The sequence below is a fragment of the Glandiceps talaboti genome, chromosome 5, assembly GCF_964340395.1.
Source record: "Glandiceps talaboti chromosome 5, keGlaTala1.1, whole genome shotgun sequence".
Lineage (NCBI taxonomy): Eukaryota > Metazoa > Hemichordata > Enteropneusta > Spengelidae > Glandiceps > Glandiceps talaboti.
In genome coordinates, this window is record NC_135553.1 from 3295437 (window position 1) to 3320136 (window position 24700).

Here is a 24700-nt window from a genome sequence, read left to right on the forward strand (position 1 = left end):
CACTATTTTATGACACATTTAGATAAAAGAGCTTCGTCATTAAGAAGAACAAACTGAAAATTTGTCAAATTTTCTTTCTGCTGTCATTTTGTAACTGTGATCTATCTTCACCAGACATTCTCATTTATTTCTAAATTAGTTGTCAGATGTATTTGAGGAAAACTTCTCCTGTCTGATGCCAATACGGATAAGAAAGCATGTTCATAGATGTTTGCTTGATATGGTTTGAACTTTGCTGTCGGATAGCAATTTGGATAAGATGGCTGGCACAGAAACTCTCAAGAGAGATACACACATGTATACCGTGATCCAACATGATCGTAGTCTATGCAAACAACATTGTTCTCATACAAAAATGTATGTAATGGATTGGATAAACTTGCATAGAAATTCCATTTTAATGTTTTTATGATCTTTTTAGAAAGTTTAATAATAATTTCATATTACTTCATAATCTTGTAATCTGTTGAAGTCTCATTAAGACACAAAGTCTGTATTTTTCATACCATTATATAAATTCACCGCTGTATCCAGATGTAATCTTTAAATACCCAATATAATCCCACTTCCCTTTTTTATTAGCAATACTAAATCTACTGTTGAACATAGAATTTACATCAGTTCTCTTCTGTTTTCACAAGAACTTTTCAGTTAAACATAAAGAGACAGACATCTTGTTTTCTTAAAATAATAAATGAAGTGAAAATTTTGGAAAACTTTGACCAAAAAAAACCATGATTTAAAATCATGCAATAAAAATTACAATAATGAGATTCTTAAGAGTACATTTTTCCACAATCGTGGGAACTGAATCATCAGAATAGAAATATATATATATCAAAAGAATTTAAACAAAAAGTTAAAAGAATTTTCTTATACTTCTACCAGCCCAATGTTTTTGACCATTCAGAAGTAATGCAAATAGACATTACCATAATTAAAGATAGGAAACAAGTATAAAAATCAATGTACATGTACGTGCATATCCACATTTCTGAACAAAATGGCCACCAAACTGTCTAGGGAAAAATATGAAATGGTTTGTATTCTTATCACAAGCCTTAGAAACATACTAATGTTTGTTTTATGTGTTATTGATTTTGTACAAATTGTTCTAACAACAAAGTTCTTTGATTTTTATGATTAATATTACTCCAGCAGCACCATGATTTCCTGAAGGTTACTTGGAAATATAAACAATGCCTTGAGATATATTTTTTTTAATTTGTGGAAATATGTATACTCTTCATCAAAATACTGTTTACAGTTACTATTATAACAAAAAGTTATCATTATTTGCTTCCAAAATTATAACATTATTATACATGTTTTGTTTTAAGAAGTCACATTCTGAAAATCTCTGAACTCTCACAAGTATAAACAATATTCTCTTTCAGACTAAATTGTGTTCAAAATAATGGGGTTTGAATTTGTGTTTTTATATATCCAAGTATCAAACATGAAGTCTATAATATCATTCCATGGTATTTAAACTTTGACATTGAGTGACAATGTACCGGTATAAAGAATATGAATGGCCAAGGTATGTCCACAAGAATTGGGTCTTGCTTCAGTACAAGTTGCAATGTAGATAATTATGTGAACTTTGGAAACTTTTGTCACACAAGAATTTGCTTCATAACACATTTTCTAATGGTACATATAGAATACATGTACCAAGAATGCACTGAATGTTAACTGGCCCAATAAAAAAATTTAGTATATGAAATTTTTGTTATACAGTAGTTATTATTATTATATGGTAGTACAATTATTGTCTATTTATGGTATTAATCACTATTATGTGCATATTCATTATATAATTTGCATATTGAATACACATTATTAATATATTCTGTGGTATCAAACACTGAATAACTTGCATATTCATTACATAATTTGCATAATTATATAGTCAATACTATCCACAGTTTGATATGCATTTAATAACTTCATTTTCATATACATTTTACTCATACAACCTACAAAATTATTGTTACAAGTCAATGAATAAAACATTCATGTGTTGATGTATTTTAATTCAGCTACCCCACATGTTACATTCAAAATGTACTTCCTGGTCAAAAATCATATCAAGACGTGCACGGGTGAAATATTTATATTCAGATCAGCTTAATCTCTGACATTGCCTTTGTAATAATTGCATTTTTTTCTTACTCTGAATGACTCACTAAACATCCTTTGATGTTAGCGTGTCATCGTGAAACTGAATGAATCAGTGAATAAATCTTGATGTAGCTATAACATGTTTTCTCTAGGGACATTGTCAAATGACATGATGGTTGCTACAGTCACAAAGTGCACAAGAAGGTCAAGGAATACACAGATTATTGAACAAAAAATAGATATTGTTGACATCAAAAACTAGGGGCTTTCAAGAGGTTTTGAGAAAACGATATCAACTCTGTTTCATAGAAATTGTCAATCATACTGTGAGGCAATGAATATACTAACGTTTCATAAAAGTTGAAAGCTAAAGAATTGTGAACATCAAAAACCAGGGGCTTTATAAGAAAAAGGTTTTTAAAACCAGATAATGGTAATCAACTTTGTTTCATAGGAATTAACAAGCATACTGTTGGCTATAACTGTGAGAGATGAAAGCTAGGAAATTGTTGGAATCAAAACCAGAGACATTGAAAAAAAGGTTTTGGGTGTAGAAAATGATACTCTACAGCAATTCTTTCTATTTCTACATTACTGTAATTCTCATCAAAGCCTATTCAACAACTGAATGACAATTTCACACCGACATTCAACAACGATGTAAAAAAAAGATAAAAAGTCATTTGTGTAAAGAAATGAACAGTGTAAAGCCATCAAAAGCCAAGGAGCTTTCAAAAGTATGATTGAAACTAGAGAGTTAATTGTATTTTTTTATAGTTACAACGGTATTAGTCCATCACCCAAATGACTGACAAAAACAGGAAAATAGCTAATTTTAAAAGTAGTCCGTATATCTCAGAATGAGACTCATAAATCTACCTAATGATGGAAATTTATTGATTGAAGCAAAGAATTTTTAAAGAAATTCCTTAAAAAGTAGATGGCAAACATTGTCGGGTAGTAGGTTGTTTTTGCTGGCTATTATACTGTTAGCTACATTCCTGAAAACTGAAAGTAGCAAATAATGAATTTCAGTCATTGTAATAACTCTTTCATGTATACTTCAGATAAAATACACCAGGACTACTTTGAATGTTGGATGCACAGTACATGTATGTGGGATTATGGTTGTTGAAAGCATTCTCATACTTTACTGATCTCCGGATCTTGACTATTTCATCACTCCTGTCAACTGTACATTCACCATAAAGGCATAGTATAGATAAAGAAATAACAGGCATGTTTTGGTAGATTGTTAATTGGCAAACTTATAAAATACAATTGCAGAAACCACTGAAATCCCGGATATGATGGCGTTCGAATTTGTTTTGGGAAAAACTCATTTTGTGGCAGGTTCCACTGCATCATTCACGAATATTCACTATTCTTAGCATTGCACATTTTCTTACATATTCCCTTTGACAATCTTGTCAAATGGTTCAACTGATTTTGAAAGTTGAGAAAATTTGAAATCTTAATGTTACCAAAGCCTTGAAATAAGCAAGTTATCTATCAGACCATAGGAACATGTGCTCATATTTGAATTTGTACATTTAGATATTGTTCAAATTAATAGATTTAGTAAGTCCTTGAAGTTGGTAAGTTATCACACTAGTATATTTGAATAAATAGTGACATTGCTAGCTCTCTAATAAAATGGGTATTCATATTTGAACTCAAATAGTTATAATTGGTTACTGGATGGCTATAAAAATCAATGAAGTGAGGTACATATTATTATGACTCTTCTCATCAATGATCCGAGACTCCTTCAGGCACTAAGTCAGCAAATCACTGATTCTAATCATTTCAGACAGCTCAATTGTGAAAAACAACACACCCCATGGCAGTCTGTTTAAACAGTTTGTCTGAGTTTTCAAGTGATGCCCTGGAGCTTATTGTATCTCCCATGGTATCCTAGCAACAGTGAGAGGTCATCTCCTACTGACCTATCCCTTTTAGCAATGTCAACGCCTTTCATTTAATAGTATTAGCATTTGACTTGTGTCTTGGCCAAAGGTAGTTTTGAAGTGATTTGTGCTTTTTTCCTTTTGTTTGAGTTTGATAGTTGATCGCTTCAAATGTGAAAAAAAAAAAAAAAGGAATCTAAAATTATGGAGATGTGTTGAAAACATGTAAAGAATAACTGTTTTGATATTAAGAGTTTTGTAAAACCCAATTTGGTAATAGAGAACTAAATATTTTGTTTTCTAAAAAAAAATGTTCTTACCAGACAGCAGTCTGGGATTTAGATTACAGTTAGCTGACAACTTGAATCAACTTGCCATGTCTCTTGTTTCCTTTGAAGGTTTTGACAGGCAACCGCCTACGTTGAACTATACATACTGTTGTACACATTTTTTATACAAAACACAGTTTTGGCATTGGCCTGTCAAAACCTACAAAAGGAATAAATATAATTATATCATAAATAAAATAGGTTTTGACAATCCCTCTGAATCATGAAAAACTTTAATTTCACAAATTCTAAGTAGTTTAAAATTGGTTGTACAAGTCATTTATTTACCTTGAGCTGCCAATTTTGAAATTGTTCTTGTCCCACAAATGTAGTTTTAAACAATGTATGTCTGAGTAGTTAGGCCAGTCATATTTAATTCTATGTTTCTCTTGACCTGACCGACCCTATATTTCATCAATCTGACAAAATAATTTTAAAAAACTGATGCCCTCTATGGCAGGATTAGAACAAAATCACCATGTCACTTTAAATGGTGACAACCCCACGGGTGTGTATCTGAGCTAAAATTATCATTTATAACTAAAATTTGAGAACTTTAACAAAACGTATGGTTCAAAGTTTTCTTGTGACTTTGTCGTTTCTAAGTCATTCAGACCTTTGAAATATAATTATGGAATTAGACAGAGTATTACCAACATGTACACACACACATTCTTTTTTTAGCTCCGCTGTCAGCGAAAGCTGAAAGCGTAGCTTTAGGTATAGGTTGTATAGAGTATAGAGAGTAGAGTGAATCATAGGTGTCCGTCAAACTTTTATATTTTCATTATTTTCTCCGGAAGTGACAGTCAGTATTCTTAGATATTTGGTGTGCATGTTCCCTGGGGGGGAGGCTATTCAGATTTGTTGATGCCAAGTTGATCTGTACCATTTTCAATTTTTTATGATTTGTTTTCATAAAATGTCATTTTCATCATCTCCGTGAAAACTTATTGTCAGATTGCTTTGATATCTGGTGTGTTGATGCGCAGGGGGTAGCTTACTCAGGTTTGTTAATTTCAAGTCAGCACATCTTCATTTTTATTTTTTATGATTTTTTTTTGTAATTTGAAAAAAAAATGAATATGTTAATGAGGATAATGACCGACGCCATATTGGAAATCATTCGACGAGACTTTAAGTAAACTGCCACTTTTCAAAAGACACTATTGACGTCAAACAAGCAATGCAATATGTGCTATAGTCATAATTCTACGCATTGGGCGCCCAAATGCATGAAGTGACAAGCGTTTATTCGAAACAGGGTTGTAAACTTCAAATCCAAATTCTGCACCCTTCTACATAATCAGCCAGTCCGCAACGTCCTTATTTGCATACTCTATCCTGATTCGACCAGAAGCTGAAGCTGACCTCATGTGACCGGGCGATTTTCCACAGCAAGCAACAACACAAGACGTTCTTGGTACTCACTAAAATCTCACTTCATACCCACTATAAAAATGTGATGTTTTCAGATAACATGTAACTTGTGATTAATTCTATATTGTCCTGCAATTTGGAGTGACAGTGAACCAGAATTAAGACAACTTGCGTAAGGAAGGCATGCGGTTGAAGTTATGCAAGAGCAGTCTAACTGCGGACTGTGAATCAACCAAATTTTGTTTATTGGCCGACAGTTCACATGTAAAGTTAAACAACATGAACGTGTCTTGCCATTTCCAAAATGCAAATATTTGGCAAGTAAAAATAATTAAAATAATCACAACTTTAATTTGGCTTCAGACTTTGCATTATGTTTTGCGTATCTTTCCCCGTTTTACATGTAAATCCGAAAAGGTTCTCTCGTCATGTCATCAGTGATCATAGGCACCGCGCCGGTCACAAGAAACACTGTAAATTCCATCTTTCTTAGTTTCCGTACGGCGACAACCCCAGGTACCCGGATGCACGAGGGACTAACCCGGAAGCAAGTCGTTGTCAGCCATACGTTACAGTGGTAACATCGTCCGAGAAATCGCTGCGTTCAGAGTGTCATTATTCACAGAATTGTTGTTTTCGAGTGAAAACGCGTCTTGAATTGTATAAATCTAACAAATGAAGACATGTCAAGTTATATTTTGAAAGTTGTATCGCTAGTTTGAGACGATTTTCTCACGTACTATCGAGGCTTACTTGGACTTGGACCTTACTCCAGTTCATCGGGAAGTTTAGCCAGTCCGATAATTCTTTCTGGTTTAGTTTACAACACTTTTGATCACGCAGATTTTGTTGTTGTGATGAAAAGAAATTAAAAAAAAAAGATCACTTCAACCATTTCGTTGTGTTTTCTTTATGAAAGGTAATAGAACATGAACGAGTGTTACCACTGTAACGTATGGCTGCCAGAATGACTCTCTTTCTGGTACTTGGCGGGGATTGTCGCTGTCCGGAAACTAAGATGGCGATTAATACATTTCTTCCCTATATATATCTACTCAACTTGTACAAGTTGAATGTTGTTGACTTGGTAAATTTGTTAGAAAATTGAAATTCAAATTGCCTCAAAATTATTTTAGATCCCTAGTTTATTTCATTCATCATTAAAATTTCCCAGGGTTAAAGCTGTAAGACAATGGAATTATTTATAGCCAACCTCAAAATCATCTTTTTTTTTCTTTTTCTTGTGTGCATTTCCCATTCATTTTTTTTCTGAGATTTTGTGCAATTTTTCATAACAGTAGATTTTTGTTATAAAATGGTGACTATGGTATAAAAGTACAATACATTACCAACTTCTGTGTAAAATGTGTTTTACAGTGAGACATCATATGAACCACTAACCACTTTATTGCATCGCTAAAACAAAACTGCATAGTGAAGATCTGAAGAACTGAACCACTTCTACGTGTCACCAAAATAAAAAATTAAATTAAAAAAAAAACAGCGGAGCTATTCTGACCGATAGGTCGCTTGTTTAACCAACTGACTAACCAATCATTTTTAAGGCGAGAAACATATAATTAAATATAGGTGTCCTTGTAGAGAAGTGGTGTCATACCTTGTCATACATGTACCATGTACAGATACAAGCTGAACCCACCAAACTATGTTCCAATAGAATCAATGTGTAAAAATCAGATAAAATCGGTTGAGCATTTTTTATTTTAAGCAGAAACCACCATGCTTCAAAAGTAAGTTAAAAGAGTAGAAAATGGGATACAATTATTGAGGGATATGTTTGACAGGAAAGTGATTTTAGGCTCTAAAGGTTAAACTATCCTGTTGCTAGATTAAGTAAAACATGTAGAAATTTGATAAAATTTCTGAAAAAAATAACTTTTTGGATAAAATTTCTCAGCACATTTGAAAATGATTGTAGGTTGAACTCCATGTGCTTCAGAATTTGGTCCAAAAATGTAGAAAATTATATAAAATTAATCAAAATTATTATTGTACTAGAAATTGATTACATCCATCACTTTTCAAAATTAGGTGAAAAGTGTTGGAAATCAGACAAAATTACTTCATAACATTTTTTTATGGGAGAGATTGTAGGCATTATGCTTCAGAAGAACCTAAAAAATTAGTGTAGGAAATAGGATAAAATTGCTTTCAATTATACATTAGTTTTGGAGGAAGTCATTTCAGGTAGTGATACTCTGTTTGATGTAGTTAATCCCCAACCTAGTAAGAACTTAGTACTTCTGTTACAATAGGTCACTCTACTAGATTGATATTCTAGCTGAGTTTTAGACTCGACTATTAATCTCAAGTTAAATGTCAATAAAACTACCATTTCAGTGCATTGCATGTACTTCCTACTTTACTTCCTACAGTAATTACAATCAATAGCCCTGTTTAGACATTTGGTATTGGAAACAGCCAAAAACTTGACTTCCTTCCCGTGGAAATATATATTAATTTGGAATTAATAGTGTCAATAACTTAACAAAGTAGTTCGGCTTAATCATTCAGCCAAAGCCTTAAGAAAGCTAGGTGATTTAGCCACATCAACATACTACAGTACATATCATGTACCCTAGAACTACTACCTAAAAAAGTTGCCAATTTACATTTTTGTGCTTATGACAGTCGGTGTCACATGCACTCACATGTAGAGAGATTAGCCTATTTTATTTACCATACAAAATATTAATAATTATTTTAATTTCACAATTCAAAATATTGAGCTCTAATATGATAATCTGTAAGATAGAACATTCATACCATGCTATCAGTCAGCACTCACATGGTTTAGAATCCTGATAGGGCTGAATTAAACAACACGACACATCTTACAGCCTCATGTGGTATACAAAGATAAAAACAAGCGGATCTGACTGTCAAAATGTTTGTTTTTGTTATTTGATAGAAATTAAGTATGGATGTTGTAACCATCATTTGACCTGATGATGCTTTGTTAACAGGGTAAATGTTCGTCAAAACTTTTGGAAACCCTTAAAGTTGAGTTTTGCTGAGGCAATCCAGTTTTACATTTGTGTTTCCATGGATGTTATACATATATGTATTCACTGTAAATGGGCTACAGTTACCAGTTATACCAAAGGGGCCTCACAATATTGACCCAAGTTTAGAAACAGCTTTTACTTGCTTGACTGTATTTCAATTACCATTGTGGTTGTCATGGTTATGCTACATTTTACCAAAGGCACACAGATATCCTGTAATCCTAAAACAATGAAAAACATTTTAAAATCTTAAAAACCGACATTTAAATTTATCCAGGAAGTGATTGAATCATGCATCATTAAAGACAAATCAGTTGTAGTAAAATTCCTGTCAGATGAAATCAACATCATGTGAAATTTATGATTTTATTGATATTCATAGAATCCTGTTACATTCCAATATTAGCCACCTAAATGTCAAATGATATATACAGCTTTAATGAAATAAATCTCTGTCAAAGATCAATCATTTTGTTAGAATGAGTTTTCCTTAAGCAATCTCAGTGCCGAAATGAAATGAGGTAATAAATAACACCTGAGGATGATCAACCCAATGTGGGATTTGGTACATATGTAGTCATTATTGAACAGAAATTAGTTTGAGTATTAGTTTTTGAGACATTTCTCCAATAAAGACAATATAATCGCAGTAATGAGTAATTTCAAACCAAGTTTCTTGTGTATAAAGCTATCTGTTACAGATAGCATCAGGGTCCTTAAGTTTGATATTGAAGCTACTGGTGATTTTGGCCACCTGGGTACAGATTTAAATTGAAATATTGAATTGAACAGTTACAGTTTTGAAACGGTGTCGAATGGAAAGTTGGTCACTATGCACATGATTTATAGTTAGATCACATCAAGATACATCTACATCAGAATGTCCAATATGTGACAACATTTCAAGTCGAGGAATGGCTTTCTGATTACGCTATCATCTGGTATTAAATGTACACGCAACTCAGTACCAACACTGAGATAGTCATCTATCGGTATGTTACGACATCCACTATCATGATCATGTGAACATATTTAAAAGCATTGTGAAGACACAGCCGAAGCATGGCTTTCTGATTGAGCTAGTATCAGGTATAATATACATGCAACTCAGTACCAACACTTAGATACAATGTAGACATATCTACCTCAGGAAGTCCACTATGTGAACACATTTTAAAGCATTGTGAAGACACAGCCCAAGAATGGCTTTCTGATTGTGCTAGCATCAGGTAAATGTACATCAATCAGTACCAACACCAGGCTAACACTGACAAACTTTTAATGCATTTTAATTGTTACAATTTCTTGAGTTACAAACAAGGACTCTGTATATGTTGTATCACATTATTTTATCAAGTAGAAAAAACATAGTAGAATTGTTTTATCCAATAAAAGTCCTAAATAAACACCCCATTTGTCACCCAAATGGCCACTATATACAGTAAAAAATACACACATAAACTCGGCTTGTGCCCCTTTGAGAGCTAACAAATCAGAAAGAGTCTTGACTTGTACTGTACTTGCTTATTAGGATGAGTTTTTGATGAAAGATCAACCATTACATCATAGAAAGTTATTTACTTTGCTTCACAACATTTAATAGGCCCATATAATATAGCACTCATCAGTGTTTTTGTTAAGGGTGGTAAGTAAGTAATATCTACCTGAGTTCCCCTGTCATTTTACTGGGGTTCCCTACCAAATTTATGGTGTATGTATTGGAACCCATGCTAGTGTTACCAGATTTCCTCCTTTCTGTTACCTGGGTTACCAGAAAGCCCTGCTTATACTATAGCCAAAAAATATTTGTCAAATATCCCTCCTTTCAACTTTGTGTGGTCTGAAATTTTTACAAGAAAGAGTAAGTAGCTTTAATATGTAGACAAAAAGTAATGTCAATGTAATGTATTGAATTGTAATTATGTTCACACTATAGGCTGGCTAAAGCACTCAGTCCATAGACAATGATAGATGAAGCAAACCCAAGTAATGAATACCAGGAAATGGTTGTTTCCGTGATAAGGTTAAGAGAAAACATGTTGATACTGTCAATTTTGACAAACTGCTTGCTGTCTTTCTTTCCAAACATTGTCAATAAATTTTGTCATAACAGTGCAACATGCAGTATGAAAAGTTTTTTTCATGGGTCTAATTTCTAAAGATTCCTTTCCCTGCAGATTCGTAATACATCATCCCCTGGAGTGATATTGTACCAATAAAAGGGATATTCATCAAATTACAACACAATTTCATCAGGGACTTGAAGCAATTTGTTGGTTTGAGAAGAAAATACTAAGTCAATTGTTAACTAATGCATTAGAAATCAGCCATGGGAGTACACTATGTTGTGTATAAACCTCACTAGTAGTAGAACGAGAAGCTGGTAATTAGTTTGGTTCTACAAGTAGACTATGCCATGGGGTTAACACAGATCATTAATAAAAATGGTTGCTACACTTTGATGTGTAATTGACAGCTACTTTTGTAGTAGACTTTGGAAAGGTCATAGGGTGGGCAATTCCCAGATGACTTTGAACAGTTCCCAACAGACCTATTAACAGTCCACAGCAGACAGGAACAGTCCACAGCAGACTTGGAACAGTACCCAACAGACCTAGGAACAGTCCACATCAGACTGGAACAGTTCCCAACAGACCTAGGAACAGTCCACAGCAGACTTTGAACAGTTCCCAACAGACCTAGGAACAGTCTACAGCAGATTTGGAACAGTTCCCAACAGACCTAGGAACAGTCTACAGCAGACTTTGAACAGTTCCCAACAGACCTAGGAACAGTCCACAGCAGACTTTGAACAGTTCCCAACAGACCTAGGAACAGTCTACAGCAGATTTGGAACAGTTCCCAACAGACCTAGGAACAGTCTACAGCAGACTTTGAACAGTTCCCAACAGACTGAAAGGACATCCAGAAATCCCTACAGTCTACAGACTTTGGACATTTCCCAGTAGACTTTCAGCAGTTCCAGTATTGACAGTAGACTTGATACAGTTTGTAAGAGCCTTAGGGACAACAGACTTATATGACTATAGTTCCCTACAGAGTTTGTAATGGTTAAAATGTAATAGCAATTACTTACAAAGAATTGTTCCAGTGAACTTCATTGGAACAGTTTCGTTCACACTTGGAACATGTCCCAGCAGATTTAGATTTGAGACAGGTTCCAGCAGACTTTGGATAGGATGCAACAGACCTGTTACAGTTGAGACTAATTGAGACAGATGTAGATAGACCTATAAATAGGTCCCAGCAAGTATGAGACAGTTGTTTTATGTTGTTACCATGGTAATAGTTGTTACAGTCGTCTCAATGATAAATGTAATTGGTTGATGAGTGCCCAATTCAATTGATGCAATGACATTTCAGCATATGACACTTCCAGGCCACCATAGTTATGTAACTTTTGGAAAGGCACTTTTGGGCTGCAATAATACCACTTTCAGACCACAAATTCCTGTCAACGTTTGCCACCATATACATATGTAATACTTTTGGCCTGCCTTACATACCACCACATATATGTATCTGTATCACTTTTGGCCAAAATGTGAGACACTTGTTATCAGTAAACATGTGTATGATACTTTGGTGCCACCATATAATTGACACTGGGGTGGGGGGTGGGAGGATATAATGCCACTTTGGGCCACCAAATAAAGTACTTTAGGGATGCCAAACATGTGCTTTCTTATATCACATATCGGTGCACTATCTATCAGAAAAGATTACTTTGTCATACTTACAATTTGCAACAGAGTAATAGTACAGTGGTGAGAGGACATACCCAGTGTGTGAACTTAAGGGAAAATGACTACTGGTCATAAGGACCGACATGTAGCAAATCCTGCTGGTCCTTAATACTCAATGCAGTTCACGTTCACGACCTGTATCTACACCCCCCCCCTCCCCCCCCCCCCCATTAAATGAGTTTGAACTTTAATGTGATAAACATATTTTTAAATATACTAAAGTAAAAGACAGTACAACGAATTGTTTACTATCCACTATTATTTCATCAATCTGTTCTTACAATTGAAAATTTCTACTCACAGAGTCAAAAAATAACTTGGAAGTAAATTTTGGATTCACAACCAAGTAATTTTTGAGATTTTCATTTGTAACTATGAACCCAGAGACTATGAATACTCATAATCTGTTCCTATAAACTATAGTGGTCTGATACTGAATGTATTCATTCCACCATTATAGAAATTCAGATCCATAGATTGTAGATATTAATTATAATGGGTCAATGAATCAATAAATCTACATTATCTGCAATCTCTAAGAGATCATAGTCCTCTCCTTCCTCACTGCAATTCACTAAATTATGAACCACATAATCCAAAGTCAGATTCATCGTCTGTGTCAACAGCTAATGTAGCTTTCCCACCCTTAGCGAACGTATAGACCCACAAATTCATCATAGCAGAAAGTTTTGTCGCATAACTATCCCTCTTGAAAACTGTGTATTTGCTTTATTTCTATATCCATCCACACAGTGACACGGACCGGTGTCGTCTTTCAGTGTTTACAAAAATGTACTGAAGCCCCCCCCCCATGAAGCCCTACCTGTATACCCTGCCGTGGTGGATTGAGTATCGTCTCTGACTGTTTGTGTAAGAAGTGATGTGGTGACTGTTCTGTCCTGTTTCACCCACTCGGTACCGGTGTTTGGCTTGATGCAGTAATTTTCCATATACAACAATGGCAACAAAGTTTATACGTTGATTTATAAGTTCTAAGTTTATACGTTGATTACAACATGACAGGACATACATTATCATATGCATCAAATTGAAAACAATCAGACTACGCATTTTTCTTATTTACTTTTTCACTTTTTAAAAAAAAATATCGTACTGAAGATATTTTACAAAGCGTACCTGCCTTCTTTATTAGTTAAAACGCCATTTTACTTTATATGTTTTCCGTCAGTTTGTTTTGATCATGGCCACACATGTGAAGAACTCCGGTAAATTGATCAGGAAACCCGCTAACATTTACCGGTTTTAATATCAGCCTTTAAAAAAATGTCTGTTTCGTCTTCTTCTTCCGAAACTCATTGCCGCCTTCTAAATATCGCCACATACTTATAAATACAACGTGGAACTGTCTCAAACACGTTAAAAGTTCACACACTTCGAACAGTAAATTTTACAACAGTGATTACTATATGACAGAAAAAGACACATGCGCTGAATGCGTAAAATGAGTCTGAATGTCTAAGATGTTCTGATTAGTCAAGACACAAATAATTAGGGAAATTCTGCCAATCATATGTTTGCTAACATAATTTCATAAAGTAAATGCTGTATGCTACGTCATATGACATGATATCAACATTGACAACAACACGTAGCGAGCTAGCTCTGTCACTTGACTTGAACGAGATGTCGAGAGTGAAATAGGTATCACAAGATCAGATTCATGTAGGTGAAATTGGATATATCTTTGAATAAATGTTATTATTTACTCCAAATTTCAATTGGTCATAAGGACCGATAAGTTGTTGTAATTCTGAAAAACTGTTGGTCCGAACAGAAATCTGTTGGTCTCAGGCCGAAGGACCGGCGTTAATTTCGCACGCTGGACATACCCCAACATTCTGGAACTTTACATGTAGGTGAACTCAGTGGTGCAGAGTATTCAACTCAAGCATCTCCTTGACAAATCACACCATAATCACATACTAGTTTGCCCTTTATGTTTCCATTTTCACCAAGCCTTTGCCCATCCATCATTATAATCAAAATGCATTTATTGCACAATTTTAAAAGCCTAACAATATAACATCTCTCAGATCAGCTGATTCAGTTGTTATAATGGAAAATAGAGTCTTTCAATGTAGTTGAACTCTATAAATTATGGACAGAATAAGTTTAAAGCACATCTGGTTTACATGTACTTATGACTAATGGCTTTTTCTGTCCACTGAATGTAAATAGTGTTGAATACCAAGACGTACATCTTGTTGGTGGATTTGAAAAATATTGATCCAATGTCCAAATACAGTTTCCATATAATTACATACAAAAACAATTCTTGCCCAAATTATATATGTACATATAGTCAAAAGATATATACATTCTATTCATGTTGTTCTCAAGTTCAAATACCATGCTTCATAGAGTTGGTTGTTCTTTGCATACTTGATTATGCAAATGACCTCATTTGAATAATAGGGTGTTTTATAATGATTTCCTGCACACGATATACATCTTTTCTTATCAAATTATTCACAAAGCTACATACAAAATCTAAATTTAGTTTCCCCACTGGCATCAAGTGTACCATGATATGCTTCCTGACTTCCCAAAGCTGTCTTTTTTTCTATTCTCAAATGTGTAAGAGCTTCCAAATAATTATCATACAAGCTGTATGTTTAGTAAAATTTTGAATATGCATATTATATATGCATGCATGCATACATACATACATACATACATACATACATACATACATACATACATACATACATACATACATAAATGTGGTACTAATGTACTTGAAATTCATTATATGAAATTAAGTTGAGGTACAGTATTTATACATGAACATAAATCTGAAAAAGAGAAAAATAAAAATGATGTCATTTCAGCTATTTATACCATTTTCATCAATGTTTTTCACAATCTGTGTAACTATGAAATGTGGATGTATCTGTACCTCATGTTGCAGGTAACCTGCTTCTAGCATTGCTTTCATCATTTCTACAGTAGTATCACCCAAGTGGTTGTCATGAAACAAACATGATTACGTGCAGAAATCATTCATGGTTCATTTTCACAAATGAGGAAATGACAGGAAATAAAATAGAGTTAAAAAACATAGTGTCATGATCACAGTTTGCTCTGATGGAGTTTAATCAAATTTAATTTACATCAACTATTTGAAGTTGTGAGAATGCCCAATGACAGCTGTCAGACTTACAGGAAGTAGGCAAGCAGGCATTCAGAAACATCAGTAATTTATTCATGAATTCTGAGTTCAGTCTTTTTCATGTGAATTGAATCATAGACCCTACACAAAGTAGCAGGGTCTATGATTGAATATAGGAACAAGATCGACTTTGTCCTGATGTCTGTGAAGAACACATAAGACACTTAACAAAATAGATATAAAACACAAATTTTACCACAAGATATAGAGCACATAAAGATTTTAAAAAATAAAGCTTGAACCGCATAAACATTAAGCATTAAACATTAACCCCATAAAACGCTGAAAAAAACATAGATCTTGGAAAAACCAATATCTATGAAAGAATGCTTAAATCCCAAAGCAGATAAAAATAATTTTAACAATTGTGTGGTTCCGATTACGCTCAATTTTAGAATAGGTGGGTAGGAAGATTTTTCATGTTATTTTATTATATTTTTTTTTCATGTGTGAGTGTCTAGCCCAGGTTTTCCATTGTTTTCCATATGGTCTCTGTGTTGTTTATTTCTTTGTATCAGATGTACAGCCATTTCAAATTGGAAAGAACAGTTTTACATTGTCTTTGTCAGGGTCTGCATCCATTATTTCTCCACAATGTTGGCGATTTTATTTTTTTTTTCTCAAATGTGTTTAAAAAAAAGTTTAGGGTCAGCAGTGAAAAACTAGGTGGAGTCTGGTAACTGGAACCAAACAATTTTTTTAGGCCTAAAAGTAAAACAAAAAAAAATAAAGCCACAAAAGATTGAAAAACATGACTAAACATAAAACAATTGAAACATGATGTACATGAAATAGCACGCATTTTATGTTACTGTTCACTGCTCTGTTTGACCTAACAATGCAGAAACCAATTAGAAACAGCACATTCAACACTTTCAGATAGCTTGTATGAATAAAGTTTCTTGCAATATTGTGGTTAAAATGAAACTTGTATTAAAACGTGCCACAATACAGACATCAAAACATTGGTGCCAGCATATCTGCATCAAGTTGCAGTACATTTAAATGGTTTATTTCATTTAGACAAGATGTAGCAAGAAATTGTGATCGCGCTATCTTAAAAGTGTAGAATGTGTAGTTTCTCATTGGTATCTGCATGGTTGTATCAAACAGAGCCAGTGAACAATATTGCAAAATGTGCAGTAAAAAATAGGTACTATACCAATGTTTTTATCTGGGCATGTTAATGAATAATATGAATAGTATAGAGTCTGGTATACCTCATAATTAGATTAAGTTCAAAAAAAATTTTATTATTAATTGGATTTCCTTCTCATTAACGTGTTATTGTGTACAACTTCAAGTTTAACTGATTAATATGATTAAATACACATTATTTTGAATATTTAATGAGGACATTCAGCTCAAAATCATATTATTTTGATGGTTAAGTAGTCTACTGAGTTTTATTTTTATATAATTATCTTATGAGTAATAAATTTTCATTTTATGTATTACAAAGTGCATATTTTATCATTCAGTTTGAAGGGAATAATTAATAAAAAGGTTTGTTTTAAACTTTTAAAAGAGAAGTAGAACATGAGAGTCTCAATAAATGACCAAAAATGAAGAAAGGTAGTAAAATATTTAACATATGTAGTGAATTTGTTGTCAATACTGTGGCTTCAAGTTCATTGGACGTTTAGTGCACATGTATATTAATAGTAATATAACTTTATTGCCATTTGCATAAAAATGCAACTGAAATTGGCTTTCCACATGCACTCATAAAAAGAGGTGAATAAAATTGAAAACAAAAGATTGGAAAGAAAACAACAGTTGAATAAAACGTAGCTCAGAAAATGCAAGTGAAAATTAAAAGCAAAAGATAAAATTGATGTAACACATCAAACGATTTTAAACACATGATGCTAAAAAGATACATTGTTGAGACAAACATAACACTAACAAAACAAATGGTAAAGGATCCAATGACTGGTATAAAATGTGGATTGCAGATCAATAAAAGCTCTTCCTAAAACGTTCTGATTTTGTTTTGATATTCCTGTACCACCTATCCTAGGGTAACAGTTCAAAATATGTATGTGCCGGATGACTGGCATCCTTCATGATGGATGTAGCTTTGCGAATGGATCTGGAATGATAGATTGATTGTAAGGATGGTAATTCTGTACCGATAATTCTCTGGGCTGTCCGGACGTTTCTCTCAAATGCATTCAACTCATCATTGGTGATGTTGTTAAACCAGATGGTGATGGCATACCATAAAATACTCTCTATGACAGTGCAGTAAAAATTGACTAAAATACAACGACTCGTTCCAAATTTCTTTAAGCATCTGAGGAAATAAAGACACTGTTGTGCTTTCTTTACAAGGTGTTCAGTATTTGTTTGCCAAAGTTTGTGAAAGTTGAATACCCAGGAATTTGAAAATAGTGACAATCAACTGCTCTACCATGAATGTCAATCAGGGTATGAGTCATACCAACCCTTCAAAAATCGGTAATAACTTCTTTGGTGTTGTTTACATTGAGACGTGGGTGTGGTGCACTTCATTTGTTGACAAACATGATGTACTGCATAGTGGTCACTATATATCTTACCCATCACAAAATTCAACCACCATGTTGAGTTTGGTTATCTATACGACATCATAGTTCACTTTGGAAAAATCTTTAAAGATTTATGTAAATTTCTGCTTGGAGACAAAATTTCAACATGGTTGTTCCTGGACTTCAGATGTTAGTATTTGCTTGTGTTCTCATACAGAATGGCCTTACAAGTGTTTGGAGCACGGGAACCCAAGGCAGTATGTGTGCAGTGACAGTGAGTGTCTGAAAAATAATTGACTTAGACTTAGTGATATAGGTATTTTTCTTCTTCTAAGGTGTAAACAGTGTTGAAAATTAATACAAAAAGGGAAGTACATATATTATATATACCTCCCATCATCTAGAACTACCCATCAACCAATGAACTAACCATGGACAAGCTAAATTTGCACTACCTCAAAAAAAAAAAAATCAGAGTGAACATTGAACAGGATTTGGTATTGCTGAAATACTTGTACCTTGTCTATGAACACATTAGCAGTATAAATGTACAGGATCAATAAAACACTAGTTTGTATACAGATTGTGAGTTTTAAGTGCTATTGATTACATGCTAGTTGATCTTATAAGCTGATAATAATTCTTTTAATTTGAAATCTAAGTCAACTTCTTTTACCACATAGTGCTGGTTGAATATCAAACAATGTACAGCAGTACTTAGTCCTGAATCTAAGTCAACATCTTTTACCACACAATGCTGGTTGAATATCAAACAATGTACAGCAGTACTTAGTCCTGAATCTAAGACAACTTCTTTTACCACACAATGCTGGTTGAATATCAAACAATGTACAGCAGTACTTAGTCCTGAATCTAAGACAACTTCTTTTACCACACAATGCTGGTTGAATATCAAACAATGTACAGTAGTACTTAGTCCTGAATCTAAGTCAACTTCTTTTACCACACAATGCTGGTTGAATATCAAACAATGTACAGCAGTACTTAGTCCTGAATCTAAGTCAACTTCTTTTACCACACAATGCTGGTTGAATCTCAAACAATGCACAGTAGTACTTAGTCCTGAATCTAAGACAACTTCTTTTACCACACAATGCTGGTTGAATCTCAAACAATGCACAGTAGTACTTAGTCCTGAATCTAAGACAACTTCTTTTACCACACAATGCTGGTTGAATCTCAAACAATGTGCAGTAGTACTTAGTCCTGAATCTAAGTCAACTTCTATTACCACACAGTGCTGGTTGAATCTCAAACAATGTACAGCAGTACTTAGTCCTGAATCTAAGTCAACTTCTTTTACCACATAGTGCTGGTTGAATATCAAACAATGTACAGCAGTACTTAGTCCTGAATCTAAGTCAACATCTTTTACCACACAATGCTGGTTGAATATCAAACAATGTACAGCAGTACTTAGTCCTGAATCTAAGACAACTTCTTTTACCACACAATGCTGGTTGAATCTCAAACAATGCACAGTAGTACTTAGTCCTGAATCTAAGACAACTTCTTTTACCACACAATGCTGGTTGAATCTCAAACAATGTGCAGTAGTACTTAGTCCTGAATCTAAGTCAACTTCTATTACCACACAGTGCTGGTTGAATCTCAAACAATGTACAGCAGTACTTAGTCCTGAATCTAAGTCAACTTCTTTTACCACACAATGCTGGTTGAATATCAAACAATGTACAGCAGTACTTAGTCCTGAATCTAAGTCAACTTCTATTACCACACAATGCTGGTTGAATATCAAACAATGTACAGCAGTACTTAGTCCTGAATCTAAGACAACTTCTTTTACCACACAATGCTGGTTGAATATCAAACAATGTACAGTAGTACTTAGTCCTGAATCTAAGACAACTTCTTTTACCACACAATGCTGGTTGAATCTCAAACAATGCACAGTAGTACTTAGTCCTGAATCTAAGACAACTTCTTTTACCACACAATGCTGGTTGAATCTCAAACAATGTGCAGTAGTACTTAGTCCTGAATCTAAGTCAACTTCTATTACCACACAGTGCTGGTTGAATCTCAAACAATGTACAGCAGTACTTAGTCCTGAATCTAAGTCAACTTCTTTTACCACATAGTGCTGGTTGAATATCAAACAATGTACAGCAGTACTTAGTCCTGAATCTAAGTCAACATCTTTTACCACACAATGCTGGTTGAATATCAAACAATGTACAGCAGTACTTAGTCCTGAATCTAAGACAACTTCTTTTACCACACAATGCTGGTTGAATATCAAACAATGTACAGCAGTACTTAGTCCTGAATCTAAGACAACTTCTTTTACCACACAATGCTGGTTGAATATCAAACAATGTACAGTAGTACTTAGTCCTGAATCTAAGTCAGCTTCTTTTACCACACAATGCTGGTTGAATATCAAACAATGTACAGTAGTACTTAGTCCTGAATCTAAGTCAACTTCTTTTACCACACAATGCTGGTTGAATATCAAACAATGTACAGCAGTACTTAGTCCTGAATCTAAGTCAACTTCTTTTACCACACAATGCTGGTTGAATCTCAAACAATGCACAGTAGTACTTAGTCCTGAATCTAAGACAACTTCTTTTACCACACAATGCTGGTTGAATCTCAAACAATGTGCAGTAGTACTTAGTCCTGAATCTAAGACAACTTCTTTTACCACACAATGCTGGTTGAATCTCAAACAATGTACAGTAGTACTTAGTCCTGAATCTAAGACAACTTCTTTTACCACACAATGCTGGTTGAATATCAAACAATGTACAGTAGTACTTAGTCCTGAATCTAAGACAACTTCTTTTACCACACAATGCTGGTTGAATATCAAACAATGTGCAGTAGTACTTAGTCCTGAATCTAAGTCAACTTCTTTTACCACACAATGCTGGTTGAATATCAAACAATGTACAGCAGTACTTAGTCCTGAATCTAAGTCAACTTCTATTACCACACAGTGCTGGTTGAATCTCAAACAATGTACAGCAGTACTTAGTCCTGAATCTAAGTCAACTTCTTTTACCACACAATGCTGGTTGAATCTCAAACAATGTACAGCAGTACTTAGTCCTGAATCTAAGTCAACTTCTTTTACCACACAATGCTGGTTGAATATCAAACAATGTACAGCAGTACTTAGTCCTGAATCTAAGTCAACTTCTATTACCACACAATGCTGGTTGAATATCAAACAATGTACAGCAGTACTTAGTCCTGAATCTAAGTCAACTTCTTTTACCACACAATGCTGGTTGAATATCAAACAATGTACAGTAGTACTTAGTCCTGAATCTAAGACAACTTCTTTTACCACACAATGCTGGTTGAATATCAAACAATGTACAGTAGTACTTAGTCCTGAATCTAAGTCAACTTCTATTACCACACAATGCTGGTTGAATATCAAACAATGTACAGCAGTACTTAGTCCTGAATCTAAGTCAACTTCTATTACCACGCAATGCTTGTTGAATATCAAACAATGTACAGTAGTACTTAGTCCTGAATCTAAGTCAACTTCTATTACCACGCAATGCTTGTTGAATATCAAACAATGTATAGCAGTACTTAGTCCTGAATCTAAGTCAACTTCTTTTACCACACAATGCTGGTTGAATATCAAACAATGTACAGCAGTACTTACATGTAGTTCTGAATCTGAAAAACATTAAAATACGCATTAAATTTTACTGTAAGTGTAAGGTAGTTGTAAAGTTGATAAAATATACAGGAGTTCCTTCAATTTACCAGGGTTCCCCATTTTAAGTGTCTGTTTATGCTGCTGAGTACATTTTTGTTGATTGAGTGCAGGATTCTGTCTGGCCATGAATAAAAAGTGTGATATGCAGTTACAGACTGTTCCACTTTGCATGTATGTTTGACCAACATCTATTGAAAAGTCCAGACAAACAGCAAGCAATTTCCACTCACTATGAGATTATGGTGGTCCACATTCTGTACATACTTGTATAGTTGATTAAACGCAGTAAATGTTCTTTTTTGTTGTAATTCCAGACATTTTTCCTGCGGTCATGTACTTATCATTTTGGAATCAACATTGTAACGGCAAGGAAATCAAGCAAATTATAGCACCATATAAACTATAATTACACACATGTGATTGCAATAATACAATTATTTGAGTAATAGACAGGAAATTTAATAATTGCTAAATTAAGTTTTGTGATTCTAAATTTGATTTAACGGTGTTTGAACTTGCACACATAATTGGATAAAAAGTGGAAGTTTCTTACTGTGTTAGTGCAGAGCAGTTTATACTACCATCTATGGTGTGGTTCTGAAATCAATACTGGTGTTCACATAGACTCTCTCACCAGTCCTATTAGCTGTTTTGTGTGTACCGATATCTACCACATAATTGTACTAGAATATCCTTGTACTGTGGGCCCTGGCCTCACTGACTACATTGGGCTAATCATTTGTTGACGTGTTACTAGATGCTCTGTATTATTAATTGTGATGCCCCGGATGCTCCCGAGGACTGGTGAGAGTCTAGTGTTAAGTATGCCACTTTACTGATAATATTAAGACCAATATTTTTTCTTTATCTGAAATGTATTATACTTAAAGCGTAGACTGCTGCTCTTTGAAATGACAACAGCAAATTTTTGACACAGTATCAGAAGTATGCATAGTCTATATTGAAGTAATCAGTAGTGAATAAAAGGTAAACTTAACAAGTTTATGCACTCAATATGATGATATTTCAATTTTTATCTAAAATTCACATATACCGGTATATGTATATAATATATACAAGAAAAAATGAAAATAAAAATCTGCTTAGGTATTGCGTCATTGTCAAGGATGAAAAATTATATCTACAAAAATGTGTGCATATTGTTTCTTTCTCCCTTCCACATATCAGACTGTAAGATACATTGTTGTTCAGCCATGCCCTATCAGACTCTGAGTGATAGCTAATAGAGTGCGCTTTGAAATTTTGTATTGTACAGACTATCCACATACTAAAACAACCCAAATTAAAGTGATTTTTGTTATTTTCATAATGTCCTAATTGCTAAAAACTATTCAAAGATTGATAAAAAAAAAAGACAAAGGTAAACCCCATCTCACAATGATTATCATATTTCATACAGCTGCTATCATTTGTCTTAATCTAAACCAGAATATAAGACTCCAAGGTATACAATGATAATTCATACATACAAACAAAATAGTATGTATTTGCTAACATTTTGCAAAGAAAAATGAATATTGTCTTACCCATCATCTACCCAAAGTGTAGGTCTTATGACAAACTTAGAAAATATTAAGAAATTCAGGAAAAATATAATGTATTTGCTAACATTTTGCAAAGAAAAATGAATATTATGTTACCCATCATCTACCCAAAGTGTTATTTCCATTAAAACACAAAGGTAGACCTTATGACAAACTTAGAAAATATTAAGAAATTCAGGAAAAATTTCTGGCTTGGCAGGAGGATATGGATAATGACACAGTCATTTAAAATGTACATGAGAAAGTTTACGGTTTTAGATTTAGAAATGTCAGATGTCACTATTTGCATGTTATGTATAGGTTGAGGTCACAAATCACTACTTTGTAAAGATAACAGACTCTGATAGAAGTAATCCAATGTTTTATTCTCATGGTCAAGTCACAGACAGAATTCCTCAACTATTACCCACTAGATTTAAAAGCAAATGAGTTTAAGCCACAGTGATAGAATGGAGCAGAGCTATTTGATCTTTTATCCATATTACCCATAAAACACCATTGTTACTCACAATTCATTGCTGTGTAAATAACTCAAGAGACTCTAAATATTATCTTCTGCGTTACATATTTTGACTCATTGGAGCTATTAGACTTTTCACCCATATTACCCATAAAGCACCATTGTTACCCATGATTCATTGCTGTATCAGGGAATCAAGATCCTAGAAATGATGTTTCCTTCTTCCTACTTTTGCTTTATAGAGTTTTGTGTTTTTGACAAGTGGAAAATGATAAATGTAAAATGTTCCTGATCATGCCATAAGTACACTTTTATTTGTACAGATGACAAACAGCCATCACCGTCAATTTGTGAAAAGCCAAGCCATTATACATAATGTACTTGACCTACTTTACAACACAGTCATCAATGTTGTCTAAATGGTGTGTCTTATTAACCAGCCAGGAATCATCCACCTTTTCACACATAACACATGAAATGTCTTTCAATTGCATGATTACTGACTAAGGGTATCCACATATAGTCCAGGTATCCAAGCTATCCTATGCATACATGTAGTAGCAGGACATAAGATTAAAGTATCAAATGTATTTTTTTTTTAAACTGCAGAAAAGAAACATCATTGACTCAAGTTGACTGGCCCCTTCGGTTGTTGATTTTGGTCATGATCTTGCAACACTCACTTAGACTTTTGCCC

The 24700-nt window shown here is 33.9% G+C and overlaps 1 protein-coding gene across 1 annotated transcript in view; it reads left to right on the forward strand.

The window, feature by feature from the left end:
- Window positions 1-24700, forward strand: part of LOC144435296 (rhomboid-related protein 2-like) — a 57713-nt gene that overhangs the window by 16680 nt on the left and 16333 nt on the right. The gene's annotated exons all lie outside the window — the stretch shown is intronic.